Consider the following 16,458-nt stretch of genomic DNA (forward strand, 5'->3'; position numbering starts at 1 on the left):
CCCATTTGGTAGCTCAGCTGGTAAGGAATGAGCCTGCAATGCAGGAGACCCCGGTTTGATTCCTGGGTCTGGAATATCCACTGGGGAAGAGAGAGGCTACCCAATCCAATATTCTTGGGCTTCCCTGGTGGCTTAGAAGGTAAAGAATCTGCCTGCAATGTGGGAGACGTAGGTTCGATCCATGGGTTGGGAAGATCCCCTGGAGAAGGAAATGGCTACCCACTCCAGTATTCTGGCCCGGAAAATTTCATGGACTGTATAGTCCATAGGGTCACAAAAAGCTGGACACCAGTGAATGACTTTCACTTCACTTCATTTGTATATATATATGTATATACACATTTGCGTGTCTAATATATATATAGAGCATGTATATGTATAATATGGGATTCCCTGGTAGCTCAGCTAGTAAAGAATCTACCTGCAATGCAGGAGACCTGAGTTCAATTCCTAGGTCAGGAAGAGCCCCTGGAGAAGGGAACAGCTACCCACTCCAGTATTCTGGCCAGGAGACTTCCATAGACTGTACAGTCCATGGGGTCGCAAAGAGCTGGACACGACTGAGCGACTTTCACTTTCGAGCCATATATGTATGAGCAGGTCTAATATCTTCTTTTCCTTACCCCTGATTTTTCTCATATCTGCTAGTCATAATTAGGATAGAGAAATACAGGTATCAGGATGTCTATAGATGTGTGAGCATGTGCTCAGTGGTGTCCAACTCTTTGCAACCCCATGGACCATCAGGCTCCTCTGTCCATGGAATTTCCCAGGCAGGAATACTGGAATGTGTTCCCATTTCCCACTCCAGAGGATCTTCCTGGCCCAGGAATTGAATCTGTGTCTCTTGCATCTTCTGCAATGGCAGCCGGCTTCTTTACCACTATGCCACCTGGGAAGCCCATGTCTATAGATAGATAAGTATAATAGATAGAGTTGGGATCCACCTCCTCAGAAAACCTCTTATGCATAAACATTCTGTTTCAGATAAAGCTGGAAAAGATATTTCCTTTGATTCCCAAAGTACCCAATGAAAGCTCCAAGTTTATCACATGAACTATTACTAACTGGTTAATAATTAAATGATCATTATTGATAAAATATACTTATTGATTGACATATACGTACTGAATTTTGCAGTGTCAGCACCTGACACAGAGCCTCAGACAGCACAGATATTATATTTCAAACAGTTATTGCTGTATCTAAACTCCAGAATACATTTTCTAAGCACAAACCACAATTTCCTAATTTCTTTTAGAATAAAGTTATCCTCTTAATCTTATAATAATATCTTCAGCCATTATGTGTGAAACCTGCTGGATTCCTCTTTTGTGCATGCTAAAATGTTTAAGGCTAGTGATGTACATATACAGATAAATACAGATGCATGATTAAATCTTGCATAGGACTTAAAAATCATATTATTTGGTTCATAAACAGTGAAGTGAATGCAGTTAGTCATATATGCTGTTTATTTGATTAAAAATTGTCTTCATTTAAGTTAATAATAACTGCCTTCATTGACTGAGCAATTAGTGTATACTAGGCAAATGTATTTATAATTGCATTGAATCTTTGCCACATTTCTATTATTATCTGATTTTTATTGGTGAAGTATTTGAATATTAAATCAGTTAGATAATATGCATAATATTACTCATTTTTTTCTAAAGCTCATCTTTGAATAACATTCTTTTACTAAGGTAACCAAATGATTATATCTATAGGTGTTTGAAATATTCCAGTGTGCTACATCAGTAAATAGGTTTTCTAGCTCACTCCAAAGCCATAGCCTTAGGCTACCCAGGGCTCTTATCTTTCCTTTAGCAACACACAACATACACATGAAAAACACACACACAATTGTCTGACTTCATCTCCTCCTATCCATTCCCTATTCATCCACAGTACCCTATTCATCTGTGGATTCTTTGTCCTTCAAACTCTCCAGACTCACTCTTGCCTCATAGTTTACATTTTTCAGCCTTAATTACTCATATAGATATCTTCATGATAATTTGATCTATTTTAGTGTCTCATGAAATTTTATCAGTGACTGTCTGCCTTTAAACAGCAGCCCCACCTTCAACTTTCCCTATTATGCTTATCTGTTGTATTTTCATTCATAGCACTTTTTATCATCAGGTACATTTTGCTAAAAAAATATATATGTCCTTTCTCTAGATTATAGCTTCATATGGATAAGAATTTTTGTCTGTTTGGCCTACGACTATATTCCTATGTCAAGGTAGATATTTGGCTCAGAGTAGATGCTCAAATAATACTTGAGAATTAATTAATAAGTACAAACAAAATGCATAAAGTCCATAAAATTTTATGGAAGAAATAGTTATCAGCACAGAATTGACTACAAATAACAGCTACACAATTAACCAATAATATGACCTTGGCAGTCAGACAGGCTTATTTTCTACAACCATGGTGGGCTGGTTAGTATGATTTTCAAGGCTTATATCGGCTAGGTTAAAATGCTAATAATTCCTTCAAAGCCCTATTTTGCTTCGAGTTAGTGACATTTCCCTCTTTCTTTCCTACACCCAGTTAGGGTAATACACACATATATAAAGGTAAAGCGAAAATGGAATTTATCTTCCAAACCAGAACTCATTAAGAGTGATAGGATGCACTATTTATAATTATAGTGAAATGACAGCTACAAATAAGTATGGCTCCGAGCAAAACAGTATGTAGTCTACCTAATAGGAAGACATACATTCAGATATCAAAATGAAGTCAAAGCATATCAAGTGTGCTGGGCTTAGTGGATTAGCACTTGGTGTCATTTGCATTGTGACCAGAGGCTGGAAAACTAAACACACTTCCTAAGACTCTCTTTCACTTAGGTTTCTGAGCATGCGTTAGGTTTTGCCAGTTACCTGCAGAGTGTGAGATCTAGAAGGCAGAAGTATAGGAGAGATCACGTCTCCTTTCCTTTAGTTGTTCCTGTGAGAAGCACAGAATTGTAGAGATCTCCTGCAACAGAGAACTGTGTCTACTCCTTCTGTGGTTCTTTTTTCTTTTTTAATTTTTTTTAATTAATTAATTTTTTATTGAAGGATAATTGCTTTACAGAATTTTGTTCTTTTCTGTCAAATCTCAACATGAATCAGCCATAGGTATATATATATATATATCTCCCCTCTCTTCTGAACCTTCCTCCCATCTCCCTGCCCACCCAACCCCCCTAGGTTGACACAGAGTCCCTGTTTTAGTTTCCCGAGCCATACAGCAAATTCCCTTTGGCTATCCACTTTACATATGGTAATGTAAGTTTCCATGTTACTCTTTCCTTACATCTCACCCTCTCCTCCCCTCTCCTCATGTTCACAAAGGTATTCCCTATGTTTGTTTCTCCGTTGCTGCCCTGTAAATAAATTCTTCAGTACCATATTTTAGATTCTGTACATGTGCATTAGAATATGATATTTATCTTTCTCTTTCTGACTTACTTCACTCTGTATAGTAGATTCTAGGTTCATCCACATCATCAGAATTGACTCAAAGACAGTCCTTTTTTATGGCTGAGTAATATCCTATTGTGTATATGTACCACAATTTCTTTATCCATTCATTTGTTGATGGACATCTAGGTTGCTTCCACGTTCTAGCTATTGTAAATAGTGCTGCAATGAACAATGGGTTATATGTGTCTCTTTCAATTTTGGTTTCCTCAGGGTATATGCCAAAGAGTGGGATTGTTGGGTCATATGATGGTTGTATTCCTAGACTTTAAGGAATCTCCATATTGTCTCGCATTGTGGCTGTATCAATTTACATTCCCTCCAACAGTGCAAGAGCATTCCTTTTATCCACACCTTCTCCAGCTTTTATTGTTTGTAGACTTTTTGATGATGACCATTGTGACCAGTGTGAGTTTATATCTCATTGTCACTTTGATTTGCATTTCTCTAATAATGAGCGATGCTCAAACTACCGCACAATTGCCCTCATCTCACATGCTAGTAAAGTAATGCTCAAAATTCTCCAAGTCAGGCTTCAGCTATACGTGAACCGTGAACTTCCAGATGTTCATGCTGGTTTTAGAAAAGGCAGAGGAACCAGAGATCAAATTGCCAACATCTGCTGGATCATCGAAAAGGCAAGAGAGTTCCAGAAAAACATCTATTTCTGCTTTATTGACTATGCCAAAGCCTTTGACTGTGTGGATCACAATAAACTGTGGAAAATTCTGAAAGAGATGGGAATACCAGACCATCTGACCTGTCTCTTGAGAAACCTGTATGCAGGTCAGGAAGCAACAGTTAGAACTGGACATGGAACAACAGACTGGTTCCAAATAGGAAAAGGAGTACGTCGAGGCTGTATATTGTCACTTTGCTTATTCAACTTATATGCAGAGTACATCATGAGAAACGCTGGGCTGGAAGAAACACAAGCTGGAATCAAGATTGCTGGGAGAAATATCAATAACCTCAGATATGCAGATGACACCACCCTTATGGCAGAGAGTGAAGAAGAACTAAAGAGCCTCTTGATGAAAGTGAAAGAGGAGAGTGAAAAGGTTGGTTTAAACCTCAACATTCAGAAAACTAAGATCATGGCATATGGTCCCATTGCTTCATGGGAAATAGATGGGGAAACAGTGGAAACAGTGCCAGACTTTATTTGTTTGGGCTCCAAAATCACTGCTGATGGTGATTGCACCCATGAAATTAAAAGACGCTTACTCCTTGGAAGGAAGGTTATGACCAACCTAGATAGCATATTTAAAAGCAGAGACATTACTTTACCAACAAAGGTCCGTCTAGTCAAGGCTATGGTTTTTCCAGTGGTCATGTATGGATGTGAGAGTTGAACAGTGAAGAAAGCTGAGAGCCAAAGACTTGATGCTTTTGAACTGTGGTGTTTGAGAAGACTCTTGAGAGTCCCTTAGACTGCAAGGAGATCCAACCAGTCCATCCTAAAGGAGATCAGTCCTGGGTGTTCACTGGAAGGACTGATGTTGAAGCTAAAACTCCAGTACTTTGGCCATCTCATGAGAAGAGTTGACTCATTGGAAAAGACTCTAATGCTGGGAAGGATTGGGGGCAGGAGGAGAAGCGGACGACAGAGGATGAGATGGCTGGATGGCATCACCGACTCGATGGACATGGGTTTGGGTAAACTCAGAGAGTTGGTGATGGACAGGGAGGCTTGGTGTGCTGTGATTCAAGGGGTCTCAAAGAGTCGGACATGACTGAGCGACTGAACTGAACTGAACTGAATAATGAGCGATGTTGAGCATCTTTTCATGTGTTTGATAGCCACCTTTATGTCTTCTTTGGAGAAATGTCTCTCCAGGTCTTTTTCTCACTTTTTGCTTGGGTTGTTTGTTTTTCTGTTATTGAGTTGTGTGAGCTGGTTGTATACTTTGGAAATTAATCCTTTGTCAGTTGTTTCATTTGCTATTATTTTCTCCCATTATGAGGGTTGTCTTTTCACCTTGCTTGTAGTTTCCTTTGCTGTGCAAAAGCTTATAAGTTTAATCAGGTCCCACTTGTTTACTTTTATTTCTATTTCCATTACTCTAGGAGTTGTGTCATAGAGGATCTTGCTTTGATTTATGCTATCAAGTGTTCTGCCTATGTTTTCTTCTAAGAGTTTTATAGTTTCTGGTCTTACATTTAGCTCTTTAATCCATTTTGAGTTTGTCTTTGTGTATGGTGTTAGGAAGTGTTCTAATTTCATTATTTTATATGCAGTGGTCCAGTTTTCCCGTCACCATCTATTGAAGAGGCGTCTTTTCCCCATTGTATATTCTTGCCTCCTTTGTCAAAAATAAGATACCCATAGGTGTATGGGTTTATTTCTGGGCTTTCTATCTTGTTGCATTGGTCTATATTACTGTTTTTGTGCCAGCACCATACTGTTTTGATGACTGCAACTTTGTAGTATAATCTGAAGTCAGGAAGGTTGATTTCTCCAGCTCCATTCTTCTTTCTCAAGACTGCTTTGGCTATTCTTTTGTGTTCGGCTAGTCTTTTCTTTTGGCTAGTCTTTTGTGTTTCCATATGAATTGTGAAATTTTTGCTAATTCTGTGAAAAATGTCATTGGTAATTTGATAGAGATCACATTGAATCTGTAGATTGTGTTTGGTAGTATAGTCATTTTCACAATATTGATTCTTCTTACCAAGGAACATGCAATATCTCTCCCTGTGTTTATGTTGTCTTTAATTTCTTTCATTACTCTCTTATAATTTTCTGTGTACAGTTCTTTTGTCTCCTTAGGTAAGTTTATTCCTAGATATTTAATTATTTTTGTTGCAATGGTGAATGGGATTGATTCATTAATTTCTATTTCTGATTTTTTATTGTTAATATATAGAAATGCAAGTGATTTCTGTGTATTGATTTTGTATCCTGCAACCTTGCTAAATTCATGGATTAGCTCTAGTACTTAATTATCTGATATTATCTTTAGGGTTTTCTATGTACAGTATCATGCCATCTGCAAACAGTGAGAGCTTTACTTTTTCTTTTCTGATCTGGATTCCTTTTATTTTTCTTTCTTCTCTGATTGCTGTAGCTAGGACTTCCAGAACTATGTTGAGTAATAGTGGTGAAAGTGGACACCCTTGTCTTCTTCTTGATCTTAGGGGGAATGTTTTCAGTTTTTCACCATTGAGAATAATATTTGCTGTAGGCTTATCATATACGGCCTTTCCGATGTTGAGGTAGGTTCCTCCTATCCACATTTTTTAAAGAGTTTTAATCATAAATAGGTGCTGAATTTTTTCAAAGGCTTTTTCTGTATCTATTGAGATTATCATATGATTTTTATCTTTCAATTTTTAATATGGTGTATCACATTGATTGTTTTGTGTATATTGAAGAATCCTTCTGTGTTTCTTGAGAGGAAGGCACTGCACTGATGGCTTCCAGGTCCTGGATTCCAGCCATAGTAGTATCCTCTTAAAGTCAGAGAGACATTACAGCTCTCTAGCAATCTGGTTCTGCATAGAGTAGCTCTGAGTGTTAGGCCTAGAGGCCCTTTGAGTGATCAGTAAGTATCTAAGTTCTCTTATCAAATTTCTTTCTGCCAGTAATTGCTTAGGCAGCTGTTTCCTGCAACTGAAAGCTAACAAACCAAGATGTACCACATGGCCTCCTAATTTACAGTGCTGCTTCTCTAATTAATGCAAGTACAATATTTTCATAAGTGGTCTTAGCTGATCTGCTTAAACATATGGTATACAAATGAATGTTGAAATACGTCTTAACTTCAGTCATAGATCTAGAAGAATTATCACTTTCTCTAACTGGTAGCCCCTCAGGAGGTTTTACTTCAGATATAGCTGTTACAAATAAATATTTCTGGAGAAATACATGACTTGTCAAGTTACATGGAAGAACTATACAGGTTCGTGGACATTCTTGTCTAAATAGCTTTTCTGATGTACAAAATACAAAAGTACAAATTAAGCCAAGTTGTTAACAGTTAACTGGATATGTTGTGTTGCCTAGACCAAACTATGCCCACCTTCTAGAAAGTCACCATAATATGTCCACAGGAACAATCTTTAATTAGTAGTTACCTCAGGCCAACCCTTTCATTAATAGTAAATAACAGGATCAGTGTCTTAATAGGTTTTCTGGGATAAGTATCTATGATAAATCGGAGCTTTTGCTTATATCCTCAAGTTCTTAGGTCGTCGTAAAGCACATTAATTAAGGTCTTTTCATAAGCCAATGTATTTGATTTTGTTTATATGAGAGATGCTCAGAGAGCATTATTTGTTAACTATAGTATAGGATTAAAGTATACGTAGATCATATACAATATTTTCAGATTTTCGTGGGTGAGAAAAATGTTGCATCTGCGGATAGAAATGAGTCTTCAAGAAACAGTTTATATTTTTGTGATTCGTTACGATGTGAAATGAGCCAAACTTTAGCAATTCAATAATTCAATAAAATATTTCAGTTTTAGGATAAGCTGAGCCAGTGAGAATTTATTACAGTTTATGCTAAGATTCCAGAGTCAGGAAAACAAAGCTGTTTGGGGCCAAATTGCTTGGCTTCAAGATTGAATGAAATCCAATTGTGCCTATACTCTGATAATGAATATGTAAAATTCATGAATTCAAACAGACAGCAGTTGGAAGGGGACAGAAATGTCACTGTAGTTGATTTCATAGAATGGTGGAATTTGGAAGATTTTAATTTTGTTTTCAGGCTAGCTGTTGTTACAATAACCTCAATAAAAAGTATAGTGTATTAAACTCCTCTCTAGTCTTTCATCCCAGAAGGTAACTCTGCTGATATCTGAATATTTACTATGTACTAAAGCAAATATCTGAGATAGACAATCTAGTCGAGTATTCTCGATCTTCTTGATACCTAAAGCGCTGATTAAATTATGCTTAATAAATGAAGTCCCAGGAACACAGAGCAAATAATTCCCTGACTGTAACTGACAATGGCAGAACTAACAAATGTGACCTCAACAGCAGTCCAATTCTTAGAAGTTAACCAAGCAAATCAATTAAAATGAGGCATTTGAAACTTAGAACTTTTTACAGTTAAAAACTACATAAATAATAACATACTACTTCTCTTGGCATATAAACACAGATAAGAAAATGGCATAAACTGGGCAAGAATATGAAAGGGAAAATAAGGACATTTAAATTGTATTAAATTGCAACTGGTTTACACAAACTATTTCAAAGATCCAAGGGCCTCTTTCATATAAAATTTTAGAAAATCAAAATCAGAATATTTCCTTTCTAACAAGTTTTCAGAAAGTTTATGTTTTAAAAGCGTTATGCCTCCAGGACTATTTATTTCACATGAAATACTAAGAAACTAGAGAACAAAGTAAAAGATCCCTGGGGACTTCAGATCTCATAGATTGAGTTTAAAATGTTTTTTGAGGAAATGAGTTTCCCATAAAGGGATGTTTGGGCTATCAAAATATCTACTGAAAAGAAAGCGAATGAAATATTCAATGACTTTTCTCTCAATAACAAAAGTAATAAAGAAAACCATTGGCAGCAGTAACCCATTTTAAAGGTAAAACTCCTTCCAGCCAGAGCTCTTAATTTTTTCTCTCTTTATTTCAGTGATGCTATCTGCCAGTGAATAACTGAAATCCATTTATCAGGGTCAACACATGTGCTAATAAATACTAACACCAGCTTTCAAGCTTTGCATTTGCAAGTTTAATACTGTACTTAGTACTAAAAAGCTTAATTATTCCTTCATTTCATTTTCTAAGCCATGTTAGCTTATTTAAGCATTCTTTCTGTGAAAATATACTCTGTACATGAGTTCAGTTATCCTTCATGAATAGTTCAAAAAGTCATAAATTAAGATTAACATAAAATTATGTGCATGACATGGTTTACTGTTCTCCAATGTGGAAGCTATATTTTAAAAGACATTTATTATATTTTTAGAAAAGTCTCAAACTTTCTTATGTATTCAATCTTCAATATTCAGAGGGCATTTAAAATTATTTAGCAGCTAGATTTCAAATAAGATTTCTTTACCTCATACTACCAATAAAAAAACAATATAGGTTTAATATGTATCATTTTGAGATTAAAAAAAAATACAAGTCAAGCATTCTCAGTAGATAACTTGGTTCATGTTATAGATAGATAATCAAAAGAGAAAAATATTAAACTCAAATATTTTATGAATTACTTAAAAATTCAACAGATCTCCATTAATGGATTGAGTAACATGTATTTCTAAAATAGGTGAAACAGAAACAAGACACAGAGGACTAATGTGTTGCTTATTAGAATAGAAAAAAAAAAAAGTAAGGCATCACTGCAACGGGAATTCAGAAATCTCAATAGGAATTACATTACAAAATGCTACAATATTTTTAATGGAATACGGCCACGTGATTAAACATTCTAATTATGTCTTCTTTCACTCAGCATTCACAATCTTAGATATTTTTCAATGAAGATAAATTACCAAATTTTGTAAAGACAGGTAAAAGTAGGAAGTTCCTTGTAATTTTTCTTTCATATTCTTAAATTGGTTTACCTATACATTTAATTTCTGTAGTATTAGCACATTGTACCAATGCCAACAATACAGAAATATGAGGTATGAAAAAATTCTCTTCTATTTATATTCCATTTCTTACTAAAAGCAGAGTAACAATTTGGAAGATATGCTATTCAATTTTTTATAGAAGCACAATACTTTTTTAAAGAAATAAAAATAGAAAAACAGTGTTCTGTACTTTGCTTTTCTTACTTAGCAATGCATTTTTCCCAAAGTAAATATATAAAAATTAATTGTCTTTTCTACTGATAGATACTGGGATTTTTTTCTTTTATTTATTTCAAATAAAGTACTGTATAATACATGTCCATTTAGCACATTATTTCTGTGTAATGAAACCCTCAATTTCTACTGGATAAGGTCCATATAGTGGTTCAATGAGTGGGTACACTTTAATGCTTAAAAATGCTGCTAGACAAATTTCACAAAGTTTGAAATGATGTCTAGTTCCACTGGGTAGAGCTAATACTTGTGCCTCATCCTTGGCTGCACTGAATATGATCAACCTTTCATATTTCTATTATCCTAATTTTTCTTTAAAGATGTCAGTGTTTCAATCATCTTGTCCTTGATGACTAATGAAGTGGAACATATTTTTATCAGAAGCCCATTTGTATTTTTTCTTCTATGAATTTCCTAACTATATTCCATGCTAGCTTTTCTTGTGGCAGTTTCTTTATTTCATTAATGTGTATAAATTTGGATGTAAGGTAGAAATATTAAATTCTTATGTATTAAATATCACAAATATCAAGTCAAACCATATGCATTTGTCAATTTGTGACAATATTTGATCTACCAAATGGTGATCAAGTACAGTTTACTCAAACACTTTATTTTAGTCTATCATTCTGTCATTTGTCTTTGCTTACAGTTTCTTTACCACACAAATATGCAATATTATGTAATCTGTACTTTAATGTTAATATTACATTTATTTTTAATAAATATAATATTTTTATATGTAAATATAAAATATAATAATTTAAAAATGGGCTTCCCTGGTGGCTCAGACGGTAAAGAATCTGCCTGCAATATGGGAGACCTGCGTTTGATCCCTGAGTTGGGAAGATCCCCTGGAGAAGGGAAAGGCTACCCACTCCAGTATTCTGATCTGGAGAATTCCATGGATTGTACAGTCCATGGGGTCACAAAGAGTCAGACATGACTGAACAACTTTCACTTCACTTCATAGTTTTAAAATATTATTTTAAATTAAATTTTGATATTATTATAGTTTAAGCTTCATATATAGTATTAAATGGGACTTTTTCCTTTCTTTCAAAGAAATGGGTGTTTTCAGTTCTTCAAAGTAAATTCATTAATAAATTTCAACTTATCTGCAGAACTGGCAAAAAGATTCAAATCAATAATTATTTCATGCTTCTAGAGTTAATTTAGCATTTACAAATTATTTAAATATGTACAATGAATAAACAAGTTTTTTTTTTTTTTTTACTTTTCTTATGGTTACAACTTCTATATAATGTGAAATGCAAAACGACCACTAAGTTGAAATTTTAAAATACCATACTGTTAGCACAAACCACATTAATTAAATCTGCTAAATGAGGATTTGTTCTCAAGTTAAAGTACCATTTGCAATGGGAAAATGATACTGAAGACTATATCTCCTTTTCTTATGGAACTGGCTCCTTCATAATTCAGTGCATCATGTAATGGCCCTATTCTCAGCCTCTTTGGCTTATGAAAACTATACTCAATCTACAGAATCCTGTGCTATCACTGTCACTTGTCTTTATGGCTTCATGAAGACCATCTCCATGATTTTTCAACAGCCTGCCTGTTTTAAAATAACACTATATGTAAATAACATGTTTCCAAGTACAAACAAATGTCCAAAGTGAGATGGTTATTCAGTGATTCAGAATGTTTCTCTATTTTATTGTTCATATTAAAACAAAAGACACAAAATGAGAAATTTATTGTGGAGAACTTCTAAAAACATGGAAATAAGCTTAGGGACCACTGTAGAACACTTATGCATAGACCTCTTTCTCATTGTTTTTCACTTGCTAAGCCACATTGTGATCCACATAGTCAAAGGCTTTAGCATAGTCAATGAAGCAGATGTTTTTCTGGAATTCTCTTACTTTTGCTATGATCCAATGGATGTTGTCAATTTGATCTCTATTTTTGTTTGTTTGTTTGTTTGTTTTGTTATTAATTATTTTGCTAGTTTTCATGAAATAAAATGACTGAGGCCTGACCCCTAGGCTCAGTGAAGTAGCATTTGATAAAACTGTACAAAAGATTAATAAGGCCATCAAAGAGGAGAACAAGAAGTGAGATTAAAAGGAAAAAAGTCAATGCAGTACTTGTAATATTTCACATAAGAAGGCAAAATATAAAACCAGTTTTCATAATATATATTTAACTATATTTTCTATAATTCTCAAAGCCTACTTTTTTTTTTCTTTTTGTGTTGAGTTTCCTCCTCATTGTTGTTCAGTTGTTAAGTAATGTCCCACTCTTTGTGACCCCATGGACTGCAGAATGCCAAGCTTCCATGTCCTTCATCATCTCCTGGGGCTTGCTCAAACTCATGTCCATTGAGTCAGCAATGCCATCCAACCATCTCATCCTCTGTCATCCCCTACTCCTCCTGCCTTCAATCTTTCCCAGCATCATGGTCTTTTCTAATGAATCGGCTCTCTGCATCAGGTGGCCAAAGTATTGGAGCTTCAGCTTCAGCATCAGTCCTTCCAATGAATATTAAGGACTGATTTCCTTTAGACTGGTTTCATCTCCTTGCAGTCCAAGGGACTCTCAAGAGTCTTCTCCAACATCACAGTTCAAAAGCGTTAATTCTTCTGTGCTCAGCCTTCTTCATGGTCCAACTTTCACACCTGAACATAATTACTGGAAAAACCATAGCTTTGACTAGCCAGACCTTTGTCAGTAAAGAGATGTTTCTGCTTTTCAATAAGCTGTCTAGGTTTGTCATAGCTTGTCTTTCAAGGAGCTTTTTAATTTTGTAGCCACAGTCATCATCTGCAGCTTTTGAAGGCCCCCAAAATAAAGCCTGTCACTATTTCTACATTTTCCCCATCTATTTGTCATGAAATGATAGGACTGTATGCCATGATCTTAGTGTTTTGAATGTAGAGTTTTAAGCCAGCTTTTTCTCTCTCCTTTTTCACCTTCATCAAGAGACTCTTTAGTTCCTCTTTGCTTACTGTTATTAAAGTGGTATTGTCTGGATATCTGAAGTTGTTGATATTTCTCCTGGCAATTCTAATTCCAGGTTGTGATTCATCCAGCCCAGAATTCTGTATGATGTACTCTGCATATAAGTTAAACAAGCAGGGTGACAATATACAGCACTGACACACTCCTTTTCCAATTTTGAACCAGTCTGTTGTTCCTTGTCCATTTCTAACTGTTGCTTCTTGACCTGCATACAGATTTCTCAGGAGGCTGGTAAGGTTGTCTGGTAATCCCATCTCTTTAAGAATTCTCCAGTTTGTTGTGATTCTCACAGTCAAAGACTTTCTTACAGTCAATGAAACAGAAGTAGATTTTTTTTTTGTCTGGAATTCCCCTGCTTTTTCTATAATCCAATGGATGTTGGCAATTTAATCTCTGGTTCCTCTGCTTTTTCTAAATCCAGGTTGTATAACTGGAAGTTCTTGGCTAACATACTGTTGAAGCCTAGCTTGAAGGATTTTTGAGCATTGTCTTGCCTAGCAAGTGAAATGAGTGCAGTTGCGTATGCCATGTCTGAACATTCTTTGGCATTGCCCTTCTTTGAGATTGGAATGAAAACAGAGCTTTTCCAGTCCTGTGGCCACTGTGGAGTTTTCCAAATTGAGTGCAGCACTTTAACAGCATATGCATTTAGGATCTGAAATAGCTCAGCTGGAATTCCATCACCTCCACTGGCTTTGTTTGTAATAATGCTTCCTAAGGCCCACTTGACTTCACATTGCAGGATGTCTGACTCTGTGCGTGACCACACCATCTTTTTCATTACCTTTAAGAAAGGTCTACAGTATAGCTGTACAGAAGAAAAACAGGCTGACATGTCTATTTCACTAGCAATATGTAGACATTCCACTAGGTGATCTCTAAAATTGATCCTCTCATAAATCCTACAGATGCACATTAATCATAGCCTTTTACCAAAGATGAAATTTAAACTCAGAGAAATATTAACAACTACAGCATTATTAGGTAGGAGACTTTGGTTTCATACTTAAGTGCATCTTTTTCAAAGCCCCATCTCTCTGCTCCCACTCCTGTGGCAATGACTTTCAGGTATCTGCTATTTACCTGTTCCTGCTCACTACATATGGCTTCATTCCACTGCTCTCATATTGGCTGAAAAATATTAGAAGGGGGAAATACCTTAGTGAAGAAATGAACCTATGGCATTCCATGTTATTTCCAAAGCTCTTTCAAAATCCTGCCAATAATTTAGCTGTTTCCCCTTCCCTTACATATTTGTGAAAAAAAATTTTAAACGTGCTTTGTTATAATTAACAGCAATATGATTATGCAGATGGCCTAAACCTACACAGGCACACAGCAAAATGACATAAATGTAGAAACAAACAAACAAAAAAAAACTGAAGGGAGTCAGACTGGCATGTTTAATTCCCTGAGTTTTAACCTAAATTGGATTCAGTGATACTTTCAGCAAAACTCCCTCCTGCTTTACACCTGAAAGCAGATGGAAGCAGATTGCATCATGAGTTCAGTCCTTTCAAATTACAATAGTTTATGATGCTCATCTGCATTTTAATCAGATACAAAGGATTTATTTCTGAAATGCATGAAGGGAGCTAATTTTCAGTACCTAGAAACGCATCAGAGAGTTTATAGCCAGTAGAGTAAAATAGGTTGCAAGTTTTTATTAATATTTTGTATCTATTTCTCTTGAGTATATTAAATTACAGTGATAGACGTGTCGGCAGTTTTATTAAAAGATGTCCATAATCCTTTCAAAATAAGGATAGAGAAGTGGTTTCATAGTCAAAAATCATTTTTATTATAACTTAACTCTTATTTGGAAAGGAGTTAAATTTGGAATCTGGTTTAATAAAATAATTTAAAGTATATTTCATTCTAATAAAATGTTATGTAGATAAAAATGTTAAGTATTGCATCATTTTATCCCCCCTTCCTTTTTTTTTGAGGGCATCACTATCACCACAATCTAAAGTTCCTGTAGGGTTCTCAGAATCTACTTACTATAGGTTTCTACTCAAATCCATCAATAGGAGGCACGTGGTCAAGATTTGGAAAGTGGAGGAGATGACATAAATGGCTGATGCATTTTTTCTTAACTCTCTCAAACTTCCCTGACTCCATCACAATTTCTGATTCCTTAGTTTTTCCAAAGATTTTATATTGTGCTTCTTTTCAATGATTTAATACTTTTATCTAAAATATGTTGAATGATGTCTCTTCTGGCCAAACAATGAATGATCTATCAACATTTGCTCTTTCTGTCTATATCCACTATTGGTGACTCAGGGCATGCATAGTAGTCATTTATGAAAACAAAGTAACCGGCAATATTGAGAAGATTTTAATTATATAATACAACACTTCATTCACTTAGCATATTCATAAACTTTCCATGGTGAAGTTAACATCTTCCTGTGCTCTTTTAATTCTCAACATAGGTTCCTTTGTGAGTGTGTGTGTAAATCTAGTTTCCTTGATTTTCTAGAAATGTTTTCACTTCCTCTAAGTTATCTTATTGGCATACAATTGCTCATAGTATTCTTAGTATTTTTTTTATAATACTTTTTATTTCAGCAAAGCCATAGAAATGTTTCTTCTCTCATTCCAGGTTCTAGGAACTTAAGTCTTCTCTGTTTCTTGGTGAATCCAGCCACAGGTTTGTCATTTTTTTAAAAATCTTTTCAAAAACGAGCTTTTGGTTTTACTGATTTTTCTCTATTGTTTTTCTATTTCATTCTTCACGTGTGCATGCTCAGTCACTTCAGTCATGTCTGACTCTTTGTGACCCCATGGATTGTAGCCCACGAGCCTCCCCTGCCTAGGGGATTTTTCAGGCAAGAATGCTGGAGTGGTTGCTATATTTCATTAAGATAACTCTAATGTTTATCCTTTACATCCTCTGCTGGCTTTAAGTTTAACTTTCTCTTCTTTTTACTGTCAGGTTGAAGTTTAGGATTTCAATTTGATACCTTCCTTCTTTTTCCAACATAGGCATTTAGAGCTATGAATTTCCCTCTAAGCACTGCTTTAACTGCACTCTAAAAGTTTTATTTTTTTCTTTTGTTTTTCTGTGCTGTGTCTTCATTTTCATCAATCTCAAAATATTTTTTAATTTAATTTGTGATTTCTTCTTTGATCCATCTGTTGTTTGATTTCCACATATTTGTAAGATTCCCAAGTTTATTT

General features: G+C 35.2%; 1 protein-coding gene across 2 annotated transcripts in view; it reads right to left on the reverse strand.

Moving 5' to 3' along the window:
* The window catches only part of MGAT4C (MGAT4 family member C), a 793,076-nt gene that overhangs the window by 533,813 nt on the left and 242,805 nt on the right, over window positions 1-16,458 (reverse strand). The window contains exon 4 of one of the 2 annotated variants that reach the window (XR_014081448.1): window positions 11,498-14,400. The exons of the other annotated variant lie outside the window; for it this stretch is intronic. The gene's annotated coding sequence lies outside the window, so the exon portion shown is untranslated. Of the gene's footprint in view, window positions 1-11,497; window positions 14,401-16,458 lie in introns of those variants that run through there. 2 annotated transcript variants of the gene reach the window in all.

Source organism: Giraffa tippelskirchi, chromosome 4, assembly GCF_054371585.1.
Source record: "Giraffa tippelskirchi isolate mGirTip1 chromosome 4, T2T-mGirTip1v1.2.pri, whole genome shotgun sequence".
NCBI lineage: Eukaryota > Metazoa > Chordata > Mammalia > Artiodactyla > Giraffidae > Giraffa > Giraffa tippelskirchi.